Source organism: Nelumbo nucifera, chromosome 6 (assembly GCF_055504915.1).
Source record: "Nelumbo nucifera cultivar China Antique chromosome 6, China Antique-T2T, whole genome shotgun sequence".
NCBI lineage: Eukaryota > Viridiplantae > Streptophyta > Magnoliopsida > Proteales > Nelumbonaceae > Nelumbo > Nelumbo nucifera.
In genome coordinates, this window is record NC_142654.1 from 37,615,102 (window position 1) to 37,636,474 (window position 21,373).

General features: G+C 35.8%; 1 pseudogene; it reads right to left on the bottom strand.

Annotated features, from left to right (window-relative positions):
• Positions 1-14,362: 14,362 nt before the first annotated feature.
• On the bottom strand, positions 14,363-14,935 carry LOC104608784 (tobamovirus multiplication protein 1 pseudogene; annotated as a pseudogene).
• Positions 14,936-21,373: the final 6,438 nt, after the last annotated feature.

Genomic DNA, 21,373 nt, shown 5'->3' on the forward strand with positions numbered 1-21,373 from the left:
CGTTTGAATCGAATACTCGGCCCATTCTGATAGAAAAATAAAAAAAATTCAAAAAAAATAAAAATGGTCAAAACTGTTCGAACGGTTCAAACAATTAATTGCCCGGTTCAGCGGTTCGCTAACCAAAATCAACGGTTTTGGGGGAAAATCCGGTTTTTGGGGAAATGAAACCAGTCAAGTGATCGGTTTCCGGTTTTTTCGATCCGATCGTCTGGTCCGGTCCAGTTTTAAAAACCATGTCCAAGAGAGTGGGGAATCTCCTAACATTGTAACATAACCTGTTGTAAACCTTCTGGTTAAAGGATACGTGGCCCAATCTAAGTCACAAAAGGCTTTAACAATAAACTCAACTGTAGAGGAGAGGAAAATGCCATGGGATGGTGTTGCTTTAAGATAAGGTAACACCCAGAAAGTAACATCCATATGTTCTTAAGTGGGCTTCTGTAAGTGTTGATTGAGGATGTGAACGGAGTAGCTAAGTTCAGGCCTTTTAATAGTGAGGTATAGAAGACGAACCACAAGTCTTCGGTATTGTGTAGGATCTTCCAAGTAAATGTGTAAAGTGGGCCATGTAGGGCTGGCACGGCATGGCCTGTGGGTGGCTTGTGCAAAGTGTGGACCATGCCGCCCTCCCCGATGAAAATTTTGGGGGTTGGTCGGGCTGGCCCATGGGTCGAGCCTTGGGCCAGGTTGGGTCGTGCATTAGGTCAGAGCTATTTATTTAAAAAAATTGATAAAAAAACTTAAAATTTTAATTTTATTTGAATTTTGTGTATAAAATTGCTTATATATGCAATAATTAAATAAATTAGTATAATAAAATTAAAAAAAATTATTAATATATTATATACTATATATTATTATATAATTATAATTTATATAATATTATATAACTATATATAAAATATATAATATATATATATATAATATATATAAATATAAATATATATATGAGCCATGTTGGGCCTAGCTGTGGACTGGGCCATGCCAGCCCGCTCGATCGTGCCATGTCGTGTTAGCCTGTGGACCTAAAACCCCAGGCCCAACACGGCCTGCATGGTCGTGTCGGGCCTGGCACAGCCCACGGACCATTGTGCCAGGCCAATCCAAATTCGTGTCGGGCCGCTAGCGGCATAGCCTGATTTACACCTCTACTTCCAGGAGAGGGATAGAGGAATCATGAAACTGACATTGTTGCTCTATAGGTGTAGCATTGGGTCAACAGCCAACCAAGTTTGTATCTTGTATGAGATCCATAAGATATTTGTGTTGACATAAAAAATGTCAAATGCAAAGCGACTGACTTCAATCCCCAAGAAGTAGGTGAGAACTCTAAGATCTTTGATGCAGAAACAAGAATGTAAGTATTCTTTCAAACTTTGTATATGAGATGGGTTGTCACCAGTGATTAAAAGGTCACCAACATAGATAAGTATTGTAGTGTAAGCATCAGATTGTTGATGATAGAAATAAAGAGTAATCAGCTGTTGATTGTGTGAAGCCATATCGTTTGAGAGCAATGGAAAATTTTTCAAACCACATCCTTGAAGCCTACTTGAGACCATAAAGGGATTTGTGCAATTGTCATACCATGTTTGGTTTGGTTTTGTCAAAACCTTGAGAAATCTTCATTATACTTCTTCAAGTAGATCTCTAATAAGGAAGGCATTATTCATGTCAAGTTGGTGTAACGGCCATCCCTAACTATGGCAACCACGAGTCATTGGATTGTTGCAAGCTTATCTATTGGAGCATAGGTATCATGATAATCAAGACCCTCTACTTAGGTATACCCCTTGGCTATAGGACGAGTCTTATATCTTTCAATAGACCCATTGGCATGAAATTTGGTTTTAGATACCTATTTGGATCCAATGGGTCATTTGTCGGGTGACATGTGTTGTTAAGTTCTAAGGCCTGAATTTCTTCAGTCGTAGATTTGCACCTATGATCATATTTCACGACTTCAGCAAAGGAAGTGGACTCAATGAAGGTTGATGGTTATATGGTTGTTATGGGCTGAATTGTATTGTGGGCTGAAGGGTGAAGTGAAGGGGGTGGATGACATTGGTAGTCAAGTAGACATGGGGGTGGTTTCTGAGTCCTTGTAGGTCATGGAGGGATAGGGCTATTAATTGGAAGCTCAGGTTCAATATCAACAACTTGTGATGTAGCTACTTGTGCTTCAGAATGGATGGATGGGTTTGGTAAAGGTCCATCATCAAGTTGAGCTAATGGGATAATCGGATGTGTGTCAGGGGATTGAGTGTCTTGGAATGAAAAATGGTTTTCATAGAATATGACATCCCTGGATGTAAAGATGGTGTTGGTATCCAAATCATATATAGAGTAACCCTTTTGTGCATATGAGTAGTTCACAAAGACACATTTTTGGGTACGTGCACCAAACTTGTCACGTGAGGGTGTTGTGTTCCGTGCAAAGCACAGGCAACCTGTATGTGATCTACATAGGTGGTTTGTGAAACAATACTTCTATGGGAGATTTTTCATTCAAGGTTGGTATTGGGGTGTGGTTGATAAGGTAAATAGCTATAAGTATGCATTCCCCCCAAAATCAAATCGGCAAATGGGCCTAGAACCACAGTGATCTAACCACGTCAAGAAGATGGTGATGTTTTCTCTTGGCAATACCATTTTGTTGAGGCATATCAACACAAATTTGTTGGTATACTATACCATACGTAGAATTCTAGCATTGGTGTAGATAGAAATTCAAATCTATTATCAGTTCTAATTTGCTTAATAGAACTCTTTGAACTGTGTTGAAACTATTTGGTAAAATGTGACAAAGTTGGTGTAGGTCTTAGACTTGTGTCGCATTAAGAAAACCCATGTACACCTACTATGATCATCAACAATGGTAAGAAAAATGAGCTCTAGAATGTAAGGTTGTTCTGTAGTTGCCCCAAATGTCGATGTATAGTAGTTCAAAGGATAAAGTTCCCACGAAGTACTCAAAGGAAATGATAAATGAGCTAGCTTGGCTCAACGGCACATTTCACGGAACATATTGTTCTCAGAAGGTGAAAAACCAAATATGGCAATGATGTGGGATGGAGCAACATGTCCCATTTGACGATTCCAAATAGCATAATTTGAACATGATGTAGTAGCTACTATGCTAATTTTATTGAGGAAAAGGCACTAAAGGTAATATACTCCTTGCTGAAGTTTACCCAGATCAATCGACCTCTTGGAGGCATGGTCTTATAGCAGATAGAAACCAAAAGAAAACACCATAGAACAATCCAGTTGTGAAATGAGTTTACTAATGGACAAGAGATGGCAGTGGAAACTTGGAACACATAAGGCATTGTCGATTAATATATTTGGTGCTAGTAGAACCAAACCGTGATAGGTTACAAGCAATGTAGATCCATCAGGTAGTCGAACAAACCTATCTTCAACATGAGCCATTTGTCTTTGAGGCAATATAGTTGAGGTGGGGGTTATCTTCAACAGAGAAAGTAAGAGATGCCTCATTAGTGAGCATATTCATCAATTGCTTGTAATTTTCTAGAGAGAGTCCATGAATCAGTGATTGTTCTATCGTAGACACCTTGGTCTGCAACATGTGCAACGGATCGGTTGTGATGGCATGAAATTAGATGGACCACCAAAACCATTTTTCTTGAATTTGGTTCTATTCTTATCCCAATTTGGAGGATAGTCATTTAGCTTAAAACATTTGTCTTTGGTATGACCATTGGGATGACAATGATCATAGCGTGGACGGCCTTTAGGTTCTCCTGGATTCTTGGTCATCTTGCTCATAGTGTGCATCATCGCCGCTTCTGTGATCAAGCTTTGAATGGTGACAACAAAACTGGTGACATTCTTCGTAGACGATCAAGGAATATATACTCGGTTTATTCCCAATGGAGGATCAGTGGCAAGAACGTTGAACCGGACTGTGTTGAAAGTATCATTTAGTCCCATGAGGAACTGATACAACAGAACACATTCTCTTTCATCCAAGACTTCTTTCCTTGCATTGTAGTTGATGCAACCAAGCATTGGGGATAAGGTGGCTATCCCACAAACCTTTAAGTTTGTTTTCATATATTCTTGGAATATTTCTTTGTGAGAATTACTTTGCCTAATCGGACTATATTTGCTAAGCCGAATTAATGTAGACTACTCTCTCATGCAATTCTCTTGCTACTGAGCTAAAGAGCCAAGCAATCACCATCGAATTGCATTTGAGCCATTCTATAAATTCAGGGGATCCCGGATCTGGTTGAGGAAGCGTGCGATCAATGAAGGTGAGCTTATTCTTTGCCTACAGAGCATTCCACATGGCTTTCTACCATGTTGGATAGTTTTCCCATGTAAGGGGGCAAGAAATAGGAACAGTGCCAAGATTATTGGAAGCTTGCAGAAAATACGATGACGAAGGATCATTCTCCACCAATATCATCGATCTTGCAATACTGCTAATGTCAGAAGTCATATTGGAAGGAGAGCACAAGAATTATGAAATCAATGGAAGTTTATGTAAGTACAAGTACCAACAAGAACTTGACGGAGTTTTGATACCATAACAAACTCTGAATAGAGGAAGAATGAATTCATAGAAAACTTGCATTTCATTTAGAGATTTAGTACAATATATATAGAGGGTTACATATGTAAACTGACATGGTGAATTGTTCCACATGGATTATAACAAACTCTCTAACTAATTCTGTTATTATGCTCCAAGTGCCACGACTCGGACCACTTAAGATAAGAAATTGCTATGGCTAGGAAAATCAATGTTGTTAATAGGACCAGAAATATAATTACTTTTTCATGGAAGTGGTATATCAACGGTTCAACCATTTGGGTTGAATGGATAAACGATCTAGAAAAATATATCTATACTACATATATAAAGCAAATCAGTCTACCTTCCATACCAATTTGCTCCAATATCCCCATTCCCTTTTTAGAAAATTTTGAATTCTTTATTTTTTTAATTCCATGTAATTAAACACGTAAGCAAGCTAACCTTAAGACCACCGTCCATTGGCTGCCACTTTTGTAAGAATTATTGGTCACAAGTGTCGTTCCAAAGACCATTTCACACTATGGTCACTATGTCAAGCAACCGCTATAGTGAAATTGGGTCAAGAAGGAGATATATTTGTCTTGGATTTTAGATACTCCAACCAAGATCCAACCCAAATAGATTATTTGAATATTTGAAAAACCATATTTATTGCACTTTAATGTGATTGATAAGTGGAAACAATTCATGGCATGAAACCCTAAGCACCCCTCCTCCCTCTTCTTTCATGGCGAATCCTAATGGGGAAAAACCTGCATTTGCTTTTCTTCTCTCAAAACCTTCCCTCCAAGTGCCACTTGTTAATGCCACACTTAAACAAGGAGAACCGGTCATAGTTTTCCTAGAAGAAGTTTTGAAGCAGTCCTATGATCTTTTCTTAATGGGCGTTGATGAGCAAATGCATGTATGGTCAACCATCTCTTCCTAAATTAAAAGATTCCATCTCCAATTCTTTCCTTCTAAAAAATGAGGTATGGATTATAAAATTATATCCAAAGCACATTTTAATTTGTTTTGTAGGGGAGGAAGATTATCTGAAAGTTTGGCTTCAAGAATACAAGAAGTGCTTAAAGTCTCTTAGTATACTCAGATTAATACCATAGGGTACTGTTGTAATTTCCTCCTTTCTTTTATTTGTTTATGTTGCCATAATATAAATACTAAAAAGCTAGCACTGCCAGTCTAACCTTTTTGGCTCTCAAATCTTTTTTTTCTCTTCTCTCTTCTCTCTTCCTTTTCTTCTTCTCATCTTCTAGACAATATGGTATCAGAGTGGGACTATTAGATCTTATAGGAGGTCAAGCAAGCCTTCTTTATGTTTTCTCTCTTCACCAGTAGTTGTTGTTTTTACTGAAGATCCAGAGTACAACATTGAATTGTTCTAGAAGTAGATTCACTCCATTTTTTTATTTTTTTCTAGTCGTGTACCAGGACAGAACCTGTAATAGGTTTGCTTAACTAATGTGAGGTGATCAAAACCTCTTCTTTCCTTTTTGTGGGATCGATTGATCCCTGGGATGATTTGTAGGTCAGTGATGACCTATATATGCTTTGACAACAGTCCTATAGTATGTTTGTAGGTCAGGAGATGTCCTATATGTACTATAACAACAGTAGACTCTTCTTCTTTGATGATTGAAGGGCTATAGACTTTTCTCCTTTGATGATTGAAGGGTTGTGTTTGAACTGAAAGGTGGTTGTTTCTACTTTCCTGGTGTTTTTTTGGTGTAAAAACTTTTTTTAATAATAATATAGTGTGTGAAAGGGGAAATTGTGTAGGCTGGAGGCAAAATTAAATAAACATTGACTTTTGGGGTTGTTGGACTATACTGTTTTAGGGTTTTTTACTATTTTGGTTGTGACCTAAAATAGTTATCATGAATGGTGAAGATTCTGCCACATCTGGTGTTTTTCCAATGCATAATGGACTGTGTTGGGGTATGGATTTATCATTCCCTGTGGTTGTACTTGCAAACAGGGGGAAAGGAGTCTATCTACGTACTATTCAGACTTAACCTCCATCTGAAAGGAGTTAGATCATTATTAGAGTGTGGACTGAAAGTGTGATGAAAATGCAAAAGCATACAAATCCCTTGTTTCCTAGCAACGAGTATTTGCATTTCTCCATGGCTTGAACCCTATGTATGAATTCATTAAAGTCTAGATCCTAGGCAGTAAGGATCTTCCATTTGTCCATGAGGTATATGCATTAGCACAGTTAGATGAAAGTAGAAGAAATTTGATGAATAATTTTTTTTGTAGCGAAAGGAAATGTTGTTATATAGGTGGGGGAAATCCCTTTAAGAAGGGGGACTTTCAAAAAAGGGTGGATGAGAAAGACAAACTATGGTGCACCCATTGCCAGAGGTCTCGGCATACCCATGATACATGCTGGGAACTTCATGGGAAGCCAAAATGGGCTCAGAAATTGAGTAAAACATAAGGTTCAGATCTGAATAAAAAATCAGGACAGCAAGGTCCAAGAAAGCTCACTACAGAAAACATGGCTACTCAAGAGAATCATCTCCCTACTAGTATTGTAACTCAGATACACACCTCTGGTTCTGACCCTAGGGAGGACATCATTAATTCCTTTCATGACCATTTAGGACTCTATGATAGTACATCAGGTAATTCAGCCACAGTTTTCCATGTACTATCTCATTCCTATGACTCTCCATGGATAATTGATTCTAGAGCGTCGAAACATATGATTGGTAAGTCCACTTACTTTTAGACCTAGGTATCATCTTCTCTAAAAAAGACAAATTGAGACTAGTTGATGGGTCGTGCACTACCATAGCTGGTCAATGAACTTCTCTTCCCTTTGGTCTTACCCTTTCTAATGTTTTACATGTTCCAAAATTCTTTATTAACTTGTTCTTTGTTAGTAGTATCACTAATTTGTTAAATTGCTCCTTGACCTTTTTCCCTTATTATGTGATCCAGGATTTGGCTTCGGAGAAGATGATTGGTAGAGGATGTATGGTGGATGGGTTGGAGAATAAGGCTGGTCTTATAGTCACATAGTCTAAGAGTCAGTCCTATAAGTTTCAAGTTTATTTATGGCGCACTCATCTTGGTCATTTATCTTTTGAGTCTTTGAAATCAATATTCCTAGAGTTGTTTAAGTCAGTGTTTGTGTCAGAGTTTACATGCCAATTGAGTAAATATTGTAGAACTCATTTTTCTTCAATGAATAATAAATCTGAATTTCCTTTCCATATTGTTCAGTTTGATGTTTGGGGCCCTGTTACTTACCATCTGAGAGTGGCAATAAGTATTTTATTACCTTTATTGATGATTACTCTAGATACACATGGGTGTATCCCATGCGAACTAAGGATGAAGTATCAAAAATTATCCAAACTTTTCAACGAATGATCTTCACCCAATTTCAAACTAAAATCTAAGTCTTCCATATTGATAATGCCAAAGAATACTTTCATAATGATATCATGGAGTTCTTTGCTTCGCGTAGATCACTTCACCATAGCTCATGTGCTCGAACACCCCAACAAAATGGTGTTGCTGAAAGAAAGAATCGGCATCTTCTTGAAGTGGCTAGGGGGTTACTGATTCACATAAGTGTCCCAAAACGTTTTTGGCTTGAGGTTGTCCTTTGTGCTACTTATCTCATTAATTGTATGCCCTCTTCGTTGGTTAGAGTACAAAGCCCCACATCAACTCCTTTCTCCCAAAGCTCATTTTCTTTCTATTCCTCCACGTGTGTTTGGTTATCACTGTTTTGTTCAAAACCTATCACCCACCCATGAAAAATTGGATCCTCATGGTATTTCTTGCATCTTCTTGGGGTACTCCACAACTCAGAAGGGGTACCAATGATTTGGTCTAGTCTCTCAAAAATATTACATTTCTATGGATGTCTCTTTCTTTGAGAGTGCGCCTTTCTTCCCTATTTCTCCTAAGGGGAATATAGGAATGAGGAAAAACTGGTTCAGCTCGCTCTTCCTAATCTTCCTACCTTTCATGTTTTCTTTCGTTGTTACAAAGGTCAATCAGGTTCAAGAGCTGTGGAGCACCTAGAAGTTGTACCACCAATGCCATCAAACTCTCTGGGGATGGATCCTACCCAACTAGGTACCTTGGTTCCCATTGATGTTTCTAACCTTATTGCTATTAATGCCTCTATTGCTGATGACATTGACCTATCTATTGTTCACTGGAAGGGTATTAGGTATTGCACCACTAAACATCCCATTTCCCATTTTGCTTCCTATAAGAATATTTCATCTTCCTTTCGGGCCTTTCTTTCTTCCATTGATAGTGTTCCTATTCCTAAGAATGCGGCAGAAGCTTTGTTGGTGCCTGAATGGACAGATGCTATGAATGAAGAAATTAATTCTTTGAATAAAAATGGCACATGGGAATTGGTAGATTTTTCTGAGAGGAATGAACCAGTTGGATATAAATGGGTTTTCACAGTAAAACACAAGGCTGATGGCACAATGGAGCGGTATAAAACTCATTTAGTGGCAAAAGGGTTTACACAAGTGTATGGAGTAGATTATATAGAAACCTTTGTACCAGTTCCTAAGATGAACTCCATTAGAGTCATTTTCTCTTTACCCACTAATCTTGATTGTGACCTTCATCAACTAGATATCAAGAATGCATTTCTAAATGGTGATCTTGAAGAAGTGTACATGGTACAACCCCTGGTTTCTAGGCTCAAGGTGATTAACAAAAAGTGTGTAGGTTAAAAAAGCCATTATATGGCCTAAAACAATCACCAAGAGCTTGGTTCAACATGTTTCATGTAGCTATTCAACAAAGAGGCTACAAGTAGTATCAATCTGATCACACATTATTTGTGAAAAGAGGGGAAGAAAAAATTGCAACCCTGATAGTGTTTGTAGGTGATATAGTTATAATTGGTGATTGGAAATATGAAATTCAAAAGTTGAAGGGATTTCTTGCTACTCAGTTTGAGGTGAAAGATGTAAGTCCTTTAAGGTACTTCCTTGGAATTGAAATTACCTGTTCACAAAAGGGTATTTTCATTTTCCAGAGAAAGTATGTCTTAGATCTACTCCAAGATACAGAAAAATTAGGAGTGAAACCTATCATCATCACAAATTAGGTGATTGTCAAGGTGATTCCATTAAGGATGTGAAACAATTTCAGAGGGTTGTAGGAAGATTGCTATATCTATCCATGATTGGGCCAGGCATTACTTATGTAGTGGGTGTTCTTAGTCAATTCATACATGCCCTAAAACCACCCATCTTGAAGCTGCTGAAAGAATCCTCGTATATCTTAAGAAATTTCTAAGTATAGATTTATTATTCCAAAAGCACGAGCATTTGAAGGTTGAAGTGTATACTGATGCAGATTGAGCAAGATCTCTGAGTGATAAGAAATCTACAAGTGGCTACTATACTTTTGTAGGAGGGAACTTAGTCACATGGAGAAGCAAAACATAGAATGTGGTGGCTAGGTCTAGTACTGAAGCCGAATATAGGGCAATGTCTCATGGAGTGGCTGAAATTATGTGGCTAAAAAACTTGTTGGGTGAGTTGGGATTTGTAATTGATGAACCTATGACCTTATATTGTGATAACAAAGCAGCCATAAACATTGCTTCTAATCCAGTGTTGCATGATAGAACTAAACACATTAAAGTTGACAAACATATTTTATCAGAGTGTACCCCCTATGTCCGTTTTGAAGACCAACTTGCAAACATCTTCACAAAGGGGTTACATCACTTACAACATCATGATTTATGTGACAATTAAGTTGGGCATGATTGATATATATGTTCCAACTTGAGGGGGAGTGTCAAAAGTCTATTAGTATACTCAGATTAGTACCGTAAGGGTATTGTTATAATTTCTCCCTTTCTTTTATTTGTTTATATCACCCTAATATAAATACTAAAAAGCTAGTGTCACCAATCTAACATTTTTGGCTCTCAAATCTTTTTTCTCTCTTCTCTCTTCCTTTTCTTCTTCTTCTCATCTGTTGGACAATAAGAAGCTTTCAAGGTTTGGTTCTATATTGTTAGATTGTTGAAATTGGTTTTGGATTTCGTCCCCAAGTGGGAAACCTCGATTGTACATGTCAAGATTAATTACTCTTATCATCTTATGAAGTTTGATCAAGCTATGCTCACTCTATCAAAACAATGGAGACTAGGATTTTTATAGATGTTAATCTATTGAAACCTCATCCCCAAAGAGTCTAGATTGGATTTGGAAAGGAAGGGTTTTGGCAACCAATCGTTTATGAAAATTTTCTAAACTATTGCGAAAATTGTTTAAAGTATGGCATGCGGTAATTTGATGTAGGAAGAACAAGGAAAATCAAGAAAAACATACTAAACAAAAAGGGAAAAAGCCTAATCGAATCTCTCCTACAAAAGAAAAAAACTATGTATAGGCTGATTTCTCAACCTATAATTGAAATAGTGGTTCTAGATCCAGAAATATCAGGTGAGAATGCTCTCATTCTCAATGATCCTTATGAAGGTAACACCCATGTCAATTATCAAAATTTTTCTCTAAATTGTGAAAATCCTTCCCCATCTCGAAATCATATGAGAGTTGAAAATGAGGAAATTATAGTTTCCTTGATTCTGTAAATAGGTAAATCTATTAATGATATTTGTGTGGCTACAACTAGACATGATGAGTTTTAGGATCATTCTAAGAGGAAATTAGATGCAAGTGTGGCTACCATGGAGGAGCTTTGAAATTTTCAATCTCATATTGGTAAAAGAATTCAAAATCTACAAAAAATAATAGCAAACAAAGGCCATCAGTTTGGCATGCTATCTAATGGAGACTTTGAATAACCAAAGAAAAAAAAGGTAACAAAAGGAAAAAGAAGGCTACGAGCCTACAACCAATGTCATAAGTAGAACAATGAATACAAGATCTAGTATGAATCTAGGTACAATGTTTTTGTCACTTTAATTAAGAATATTTTATTCTAGAATAATAGAGGGTTGGGAAGCAACCCCACTGTTTATAGATTAAAGAAATTGTGTAGACTTCACTCTGTTGGAATTATTGCTATAGCACAATTCAAAATTTCTTCCAAAGACTTCTCATATTACCTCTAGGGTAGGCTACTCTGGCATTGCTTTCAATAACTCTAAAATGGTCAAACTAGTTATTTTTTTGGTGTGGGTCAGTTAGTGTAGAAAAGATCATCTCTTCAACAAATTCTTGGTTATGCTGCTATGCTAAAATTACTTGGATTCCAAGTTTCATTTTATTTAATGTTCATACTAATTGTAATTGGCAGAACATAGAAAACTTTGGAATCAATTATTTGTAGCTCTGACACAAGTTTCAATGATGTGTATGATTTTGGGGGGATTTTAATGTTATTCTTTACCCCTTAGAAAAGCTTGGTGGAAATTGGCCAAACACCTCATCTATGCACGATTTTCAAAATTTATTCAAACCAAGGTCTTCATGATTTAGGTTTAACTAGTAGCATATATACATGGTGTAATAATCAAGAAGTCATGTTTCAAAATTTCTCTCTTTCAAAAGATAGTTCCCCTAAGCCGATGGTTTCATGGGATATTTTTATATTCACTACTAGGATATGATCCAAATGGAGGTTATGGATGCGATTTAGTATTTTTTTCCAAGGAGGAGACCTCCCTCTGAGTTTTACTTCCACTTATATCTCGTTCATCCCAAAGTATAAGGCTTCTTCCTCCTTTTTATACCTCAGATCAATCAGTGTTTGCAATTTCTCCTATAAAATCATTGTGTTTTAATTCTTCTGCATATAATAATATCCCCTTAGCAAATTGCATTTGTGAAGGATAGGAACATTGTGGACAATATTGATCTTGTTCAAGATGGTTTCCAAGAGCTGGAAAGACCAATAAGAAGTCACAATGTGGCAATTAAACTAAATGTATTGAAATCATATGATAGATTAGACTAATACTTCCTCTTTATTGTTCTAGATCGGTTGGTTCTCAGCTAGATGGATAAATTTGATTAAAAAGCAGTATGTAATTAGTAACTATTGTTTTTCCTTAAAAATAGACAACTGCCTTCATGGTTATTTTAAGTCAACTCGATGGTTAAGGAAAGGGGACCCTCTCTCTCCCTACCTCTTTATTATAGTCAAAGAAATTTCGAGTAGAGGGCTTACTCAGTTGTACATGGATTATCCCTCCATGCTCTATCAAGTCCTTCAGAGTTGCCCATATATTACTTACTGCTTATATGCAAATGATACCATTATCTTTGTAAATGGCACCAAAATTTCTTTGTCGAAACTAATGGATTTCCTCAAGTGTTATGAACAATGCTCGAGGCAAAAGATTAATATGAGGAAAAATGCTTTCTATATCTCCTCTAAGGCTTCTACTTCTCGGTGCAACTTGGTTGAAGCTACTCTAGGGATTTGAGAAATGCACTATTCCTTGCAAATCTCTTGGGATGCCAATCCATAAAGATAAAGCCATACAACATATGTTTGAGGATCTTTTTATGAAATTTCAAAATAAAATTGCTTCTTGGAAGGCCTGACTTCTCTCATATGGGGACAAGTTTACTTAAACATGCTCTTGCATCTATGAACACTTATATGATGATGGATTTTGATTAATTTGCTAAAAAACACTATCCATCGAATGGAAAAACTGTTATGGTAATTTTTATGATCTAGCCTAGAGGATTACAACAAGCACAATTGGGTTGCTTGGTGTGATATTTGCAAGAATATTCAGGAAGGTGGCCTAGGTTTAAGACATCTGAATGATGTCAACAAGGTTTTTGGCTTAAATCCTTATTCAGAGCATTGAACATGAAAGGTTTGTGGCCTCAATTTTTTAGTAAAAAATTATTATAGTTTTTAAGAAGAACCAAGCCTACAAATGTTCCTCTACTTGGAAGAAAACTTATTCTATGTTGGAGGAATTTCATTCTTTGACTACAATTGGCATATCAAAAAAGGTAAGGTGTGTTTTAGGCCCGACTACTCGAGAATTGATTTCTAATACTCCTTTAATTTGGTATGCCCAAAATCTTGTTGAGGTCGATGCCTCTCTTAGAATATGTGAAACAAAACTGGTCCAAACATTAGAATTTGGAAATCCAACTCCCAGCTCTTCTAGCTGTCGGGATGCAATGAAAGATATTGGAACAACTTGTGGACATTTTCCTTGGAGTAGGTTTTTATTGAACAAGTGGCTTCCATTGTTGGAAAGTTTTAATGGGCAACATAACCGATGCTGCTATTAGGGATCTTGGAATTAATTCCTTTAGGGTCTGTTTGATTGCTGGGAAAATTGGGTTGAGAAAGGTTGGGATGAGAAGAGGAAAAATTATCTTCTCAGTTAGTTATAATGCGTTTGTTTGCTAAGAAAATTTTTGTGAGAAAATCCACTTTCCAATGTTTGTTTTGCAAGAAAATTTATGAGAAAAATCATGCTCAACTATAAAATGCATGTAATTTACTTTTATGACAACTTGCACCCCCCAAATGTATGACACGTGCAATTAAACTTGCCACGTGGCATGATAGTGTTATTAAACTTGCTCATTCAAAAATTTTACTAAGAGTAAGAAATGCTTCATTATTTGAACTTTATTTTAATTGTTGTTAAATGCTTTTTCTTTTTGAAGGGGATAGACATAATATTACATGATTTGATTATATGGAATAGACATAATATTACTCTCTTTTGAGTCTTGATGCAAGCCAAACCATGTCAAAAGAGTTTCCAGCAGATGAGAGCTATAAAGGGAGAGGGATAGCATTGAATTGATGATTGCTAGCTTCTTCGTTTCACTCAATGGGGTGATACTGATTAGAGACAAAGACATGCCTGAGGGGAAACTTCCGAAGGATGAAGAGCTCCAGAGAAGATGGAACTATCTCAACCAACATGAAATAAACAAAATTGAGGAGGGGATGGTTCAAGACATCAATGTCAGCATGCTTGTCAAACGCAGATAAAGCAACCACAAAGCATCTTATCAAGAAACATGTGCAATAAATCCCAATTACTAAAGCAACCTCATATAGCTTTTTCTGACATCTTCTAGATTCAATTGGGAAGTGCCTCAGTATGAAGAATAACCTTCCACCATATATCAAGAATCCAAGAGCAGCGAAGAAAGAAATAGCTAAAAGAAAGAGTTTAGCAATTGTCATTGCAGTGGGCTTCTGACTTAGTCTTAGATATATCCAGATGCATACATGTACAAAGTACATAACTCCATCAACAATCAAATGCACATGTCTAAGTTTATTTGTGGGAAGGCTTCTAGCCTGGTGATATATCTCTACCCAGAACAAGAAAAGCAATGTGTATGTTGAGAAAAATAGAAGTCTAGGGATAACCAAAAGTATCATCTCAAATATCTATACTAAAATTAAATTATGTGATAATACATTTTGGCCTGAGGAGAAACACTTTCTTGTAGAGTCCAAAGAGTATAGCACGCAACCCATTCACAACAAAGTTCATCAAGTGGAAGGCCTTTTGTGTTGTTCAACCATATCCTGGTACTCTCATCTGAATCCGGGTAAGCTGAACCAAGGCGACGAAGGCAACAAGGGCGTATAAAGCGCAAAGAGTGTAGAAAAAGCCTTCCTACCGCTATTTGGAGTTGTCATACTCATCCACAAAGCTCTCACCAGAGACGGTGACCCCAAACAATTTTCTTAGAGCTCTCACCAGAGACGGCGAACCAGCTACAGCAACCCCTTCTCCAACCTCCTTCTCCTTCGACCTCTCTCTCGCTTCAACATTCCCTCACTCTCTTCACTCTCCCCTTCGTCCGAATAGAGAAGAGATGACTGTTCATCTTCTCTTTCTTCCAACCAAAACCTAAGGAGGTCAGCCTGTTTATCTTCCTTGTCTAGACACGGCAAGCCGGCGGCAGAAGTTCTCAACTCGGTAACCTTCTCCCGCTCTCAACAAAGGCGGTGAACCAGCAACGGGCGGCAACTACTCCTTCATCTTCCACCTCCTTCCTCTTTCACCCTCTATATTTCTTCTCGATCGCCATTGCAATTCACACCAAATGGCGATCTGCTTTCTCTTGGCCATTTTACCTCATCAATCCTTCCGTCTTCATAATTCCTCTATTATCATCATTCATACCAGGCGATTTTGATACACCAACTTCCCTAACACATCACTGATCCCTATGTCCACCTTTGTATATGATTGGAAAGAGCAGACGCTAACGACAACCTAAACTTCTATTCCTCGTTGGAATGCATTAACATTTGAGACAATACCTCCATCGACAAACCACCTATCGATTTCTTGCTCTGACAAAGCCCAACCAATTTTCTTAGCTTTTTCTTTTTCCATCGGGGTCGCACTGTTTTGGTGCGATCCCGCTCACTTCATTTTGGGATCCCGTGTCCCTCTCGTTTCTCATACCAAAACACTATTTACCAACAAACAAACACAAGAAAGGGAGAATCATTCGAGAATATTTCCTTTTCTCATCCCTTTCTCAGTAAACAAACAGACCCTTAGGCAGTGTTTGGTTTGAAGGAAAAAATAGGGAAAGGAATGGAAGGGTAGGAAAACCTTTACAAACCTTGTATTGGTTTCCCTACCCTTCCCTTCCTTTCCCTACTTTTTTCCTTCAAACCAAACATAGCCTTAACCTCAAAATGCAATTGTTGCAAGGAGAGGAAAATTGAATCAGCTGATCATCTGTTGGCTTTTTGGCACCCTTGCTACTAAGTATGGCATCTTTTTTGCCAAATCTTGGATATTCCCTTTGTTCCTCATCAAAGTGTTAGATATTTCCACTCCCTCCCTCCCCCCATTGTTTGGGAGATATGGAAAGAGAGAAGCTCTCAAAGAATGGAGAATAAAGCTCACTCTTCCCAAGTTGTTATTCAAAAAATTATTACATGGACTCAATAGCTAAATTATCACAACCCAGGTCAGCCTCCCCGAGAGAGAGAGAGAGAGAGAAAAGCTCATTTTCAATTAAATATCTTAAATGTGCCAATAAAAAATGTGAGTCCAAGATAATGGCTGACATTATCAATGACAAAGCTAAAGCTCCTTGGCACTTATTAGGATGGGTTGATGATATTCAGGATGCACTCTCTTCTTATTAGGATGGATTAATTAGTAATCAGTAATTACTAATAGTAATTCAGTAATTACTAAATAGTGATTTAGTAATTATTTAGCAAATAATAATCTATTGTTAAATGACCCGTTATTTATGAAAATTATTAAATAATTCTGGAAAATAATCTACCAAAAGTTATTTAATAATTATTTTGGAAATAACCCATTATTTAAAAATATTAAATAATTTCTGAAAATAATATACCAAATATTAATAGATAATCCATTATTCGATAATTTTTGGATAATTAATAAATGTTCAAAATTTCAACCAATTAGTGTAATTTATGTTAATCATTGTAATTTAATAATTTTTCACTAATTTTTCTTACAATAATTATTTATTGCTAAAAATCATTACTAATTAGTGTAATTTACTAACTTCTATAAAATTGAGAATTAGAGTATTAGGAAATTAATTACTGAAAATTATTTCATAATTATTTCAAAAATTGTTTAAATAATAATTCATGCGGCCAACACTTAAAACATCATTATGATCCCTTTTATCATCAACTATTGGGTTTTCCTATATGGGTCCCTACTAATAATATATAAAGTAGATATTTGCTTTGATCTCCTTACATGCAGATCATAAAAATTAAATTTGACGATATAATCTTAACTTATTTCTTTATCCGTTATTTTTTACCCGCACATATACATAGCATGTGCCCTTACATTGTCGAAAAAAAAGATGAAGCATATCTCTGATGTTACATATTCACTATATTAATTAAAAATTAGTGCATCAAATGAAAAATATAAATAATAAATAGAAATTATTAAAAATACAAAAAAAAGGGTTCTGACTTACATCAAATCAATTGGTATCATAAAATAACTAACCAATTCATCAAAATTCACGAGTGCTTTGATTGGTCAAACTCTTGGGTAGTTAAAAAAAAAAAAAAAAGGAATAAATATCTAATTCGTGACCCACCGATTTGGAGCGAACAATTTTAACCATCATCGGTTACTGACTGTATCAAGGATTTTTGCGGTTTGTAGTCTAGCGTTCGGCAGTTCAACGGCCAGTTAGTTTTCAAGGTCTGATGGATTTTATGGGCTGAACAATCTAATTAATCATCTACTTAATCAATAAACCGGTGACCCAAAGAGATTTTCGGCTTTCTTTATGATCAAAGTCTGGCAACTAAAACCAAAATTAATACTATTTTAACATTATAGCATGAACTAATCCATATGTGGCATTTTGATTTTTTAATTAAAACAGCTAACCCTGACCAACCAGCAATCTACTCTATTAATTAATTTTATTTAATAAAAATGCCCTTGGTTTATTTCACTCATATCACAACCCACCAACAGCTCCATTCGCTCGCCAATAATTCAATTTGAGCGTATGGAAGAGCCTATTCTTGTAATTTTGGTTCGAACCATGATGTTGAATAGAAAGGCATCTTGTAATCTTACAAAACACCATTAGTTTTCTAATGGCAACTGCTTAACAAGGGTTAACAGGGGTCTTCGGAGGTTTGGAAAAGTTAGGATACGTTTAAGAGAAGTGTTTTTTTCTTTTCAAGCCAAGTTTTTAAAAAGTAAAAAAAAAAAAAAAAGGTTTTTTTAGATATTAACCCTTTTCATAAAGGCCTTTTTACATAAAAAAATGTTAAAATGATGAAGTTTAGTCCCTTGACAAAATCAGATACATTTTCAAAAAAAAAATAATGGGAAAATTCTATATTGTACTTTGGGTCTAGGGTCTAGGGTCATTTTCGTCCCCGAACTTTAAAATCTGATAAATCAATACTCAAACTTTTAAAATATGACAATCCCATTAAGAATAAGGAATAAATGCCCTTCAAGTGTTATTTAATTTTTTTTTATCAATCATTTAAGTGCTGACAAAAAATTAACAGTCCCAAATCTTTACCTTTTTCATTCAAGAAAGTTGGGGTCACGTTTGAATGGACATTCTAATGTCTCCAACTTTCTAAAATAAAAGAGGCAAGAATTTGAGATTGTTAATTTTTTGTCAATGTTTGAATGGTTAATAAAAAAAAAATTAGATGATATTCGAAGGGTATTTGTGTCTTTTTCAAATGTCACTTAATGACAGCAGGTTGAAAGTTTGGATACTAAATTGTCCCATTTTAAAGTTCAGGACCGAAATGGCACTAAGCCCAAAATACAGGGTACTAGTCGGAAATTTTCTCAAAAATAATCAAAATAGTGAGCAAGAGAAATATTGCTTATTTTTGGACTAAAATACCCCCTATTAAAAGAATAGCCCACGGACTCTGTTTTTATTTCAATTTTCTTCCTCCTCTCGTCGTCTCCCAGTCTTCTTTATCCTGCAACTCTAATAACAGATAACATGAAATCTCTCTCTCTCTCTCGTTACAAACATACAACGCGACTGGCAAAAGTATAGAGATTAGGGGCACAAGGATTAATAACAGACATGAAAAGAACCAACATTATTTTCCAGTTGTATATCTCAGCTTTCGTCGTCTTTCTCTCCCTCTCCCACAAGTAGTGAAACGCAACAGCTCAAGACAAACCAGAGTTGTTCTGCATCTCAGATTTACCAAACCAAAACCTTGAACAGCTCTCAATCTCCAAAGATCTCCCTTTCAGCAAAGGGGAGATCTTGACTTTGGAGGTGCAACAAGGAGATTACAGCAGCACTCCTTATTACCAATACCACCAGCCCTACCTTCAAAGCCGCTCTAACCCTACCGATCTTCAGCCTAATCAAGTGCCTTCGACCTATGCCTCCGAGTCCCCATATCTTGAAATCACCAAAATCTGAGGTTGTATAAAGTTCCTTTGTTTCATGGCCGTAAGAGGGAGAGTCGGTTCTTGGAAAATACAACGGTGTTTGCAGAACTTGTGTAATGGAAAAACCATCATCGGAACTGGAATTAAGCTTAGGATTCGGTTTCAAATTAAATTGATTTTTCTATAAACCCAAATAAATGAACGGTGACTCTTCTTTCATCCACCTCTGTTCTCAATTAGATATAAACAATAATGTTGTTGACACAAAAAGATCAGGGTTAAACGTCAAAATAGTAACCAGAGATCAATGTTCGAAAAGGAAGAAGATCTAAATTCGATGAAAAGGGGCAATTTGGTAAAAAAAATTCCATTTACCGTTTTTGTAATATAAATCTATGACTCAAAAAAGATATGATATAAAAAGAGTTTTGACTTTTTGACCAATCAAAACCCACTCATGAATTTTGTTAAGTTCCCTGCCACGTTTATGATTCTGGTTTATTGATCAATTGTTTTTGGATATCATACATTTTCCATATCATAATCAAACCCTATCCTAAAATGTATTTGCAAATTCATAAAACTTTATTATTATTTTTTTTTTCGTAAAAAGCCCTTTTATAAATTTGTGAAACTCAATTATAAGATTTTTTTAGCACAAAAGCTTATAAATCAATACAGTTCCTTTCTGAATGACAAAAGCAATCAAATCGGATGAAGTGTTCCAAACAAACTCCCCTCGTTCCTACCTTCAATTTTGCAGTAGTGTGAGTAACATTGTTACAGTTACAAGTAGGGGTGAGTATGCGTCGGTTCAGTTCGGTTTCATGGTAAAACCAGGAACCTACCCTGTAGGGGTTGGGTTCCAGGTTTTTGGAACAAGAACCTATCCTATTAAGGTCAATTCTAAGGTTGATCCTGCCCTTGGTGATTCTGAGGTTGGTTATAGAGCCTACCAATGGAACATGTTCTTTCTTTGCTCTCCCCCTTCAAGAAGAAGGAAAGAAACATGTCCTTTAAAAACTTGATTTCAATAATGATAATATATAGTTTAAAACTTATATTATCTTTATTAATTAAATTGAATAATTTAACATGTAGATTATCATAATATATCAATATATGATTCAAATGTGTCATTATAATTTAAAATATGTAAATATTATCTTTTACATTATTTATTGTACATATTCAAATATTAAAATGAAAACAAATGATCAAATTACTTAAGTAACTCAATGGTAAAGTGAGACCATGACATTTATAACCATTAGTGCTTGGGTTCAAAACTTTGCATCCTTAAGAATATTTTAGGATTTATTTTAAGGCAAGTTCAGTTCCAAGACTAGTTCCACCAAGGCCAATCAAGGCCAGTTCATCAGGTTGGTTCAAGACCGGTTCGAGGTTGGTTCCATTCAATTCCAGGTAGAACCTACCCATTTGCTCACCCCTAGTCACAAGAGCGGAAATTCTTTTACCAAAAAAGTGGAAATTAGAAAAAAAAAAAGGGAAAAGTGCTTCATGATTGATTTGCAATTAGGTGTGATCATCAAAAATCAAAAAACCAAGTTGAATCAAAAGATTCGATTGATGGTTTGGTTTTGGTTCGATATTTTTGAAAAGAAAAACGAAAGTACCAATTTAGTTTTAGATATATATATATATAGAGAGAGAGAGTGTGTGTATGTGTGTGTGTATTATATATATATATATATATATATATATATATATATATTTTATATTATTTATACATTATAAATGAATATATATGCATTATATAAATATATATTTATTTGTAATATATAATATATTATATTTATTGTTTATAATATAATATAATATGTTATATGTATTTCTAATATTTTTATATATTTATATATTATAAATATCAAAACCGAAAAACCAATGAATCAAATTAATTAGCCGGCTAACATGGC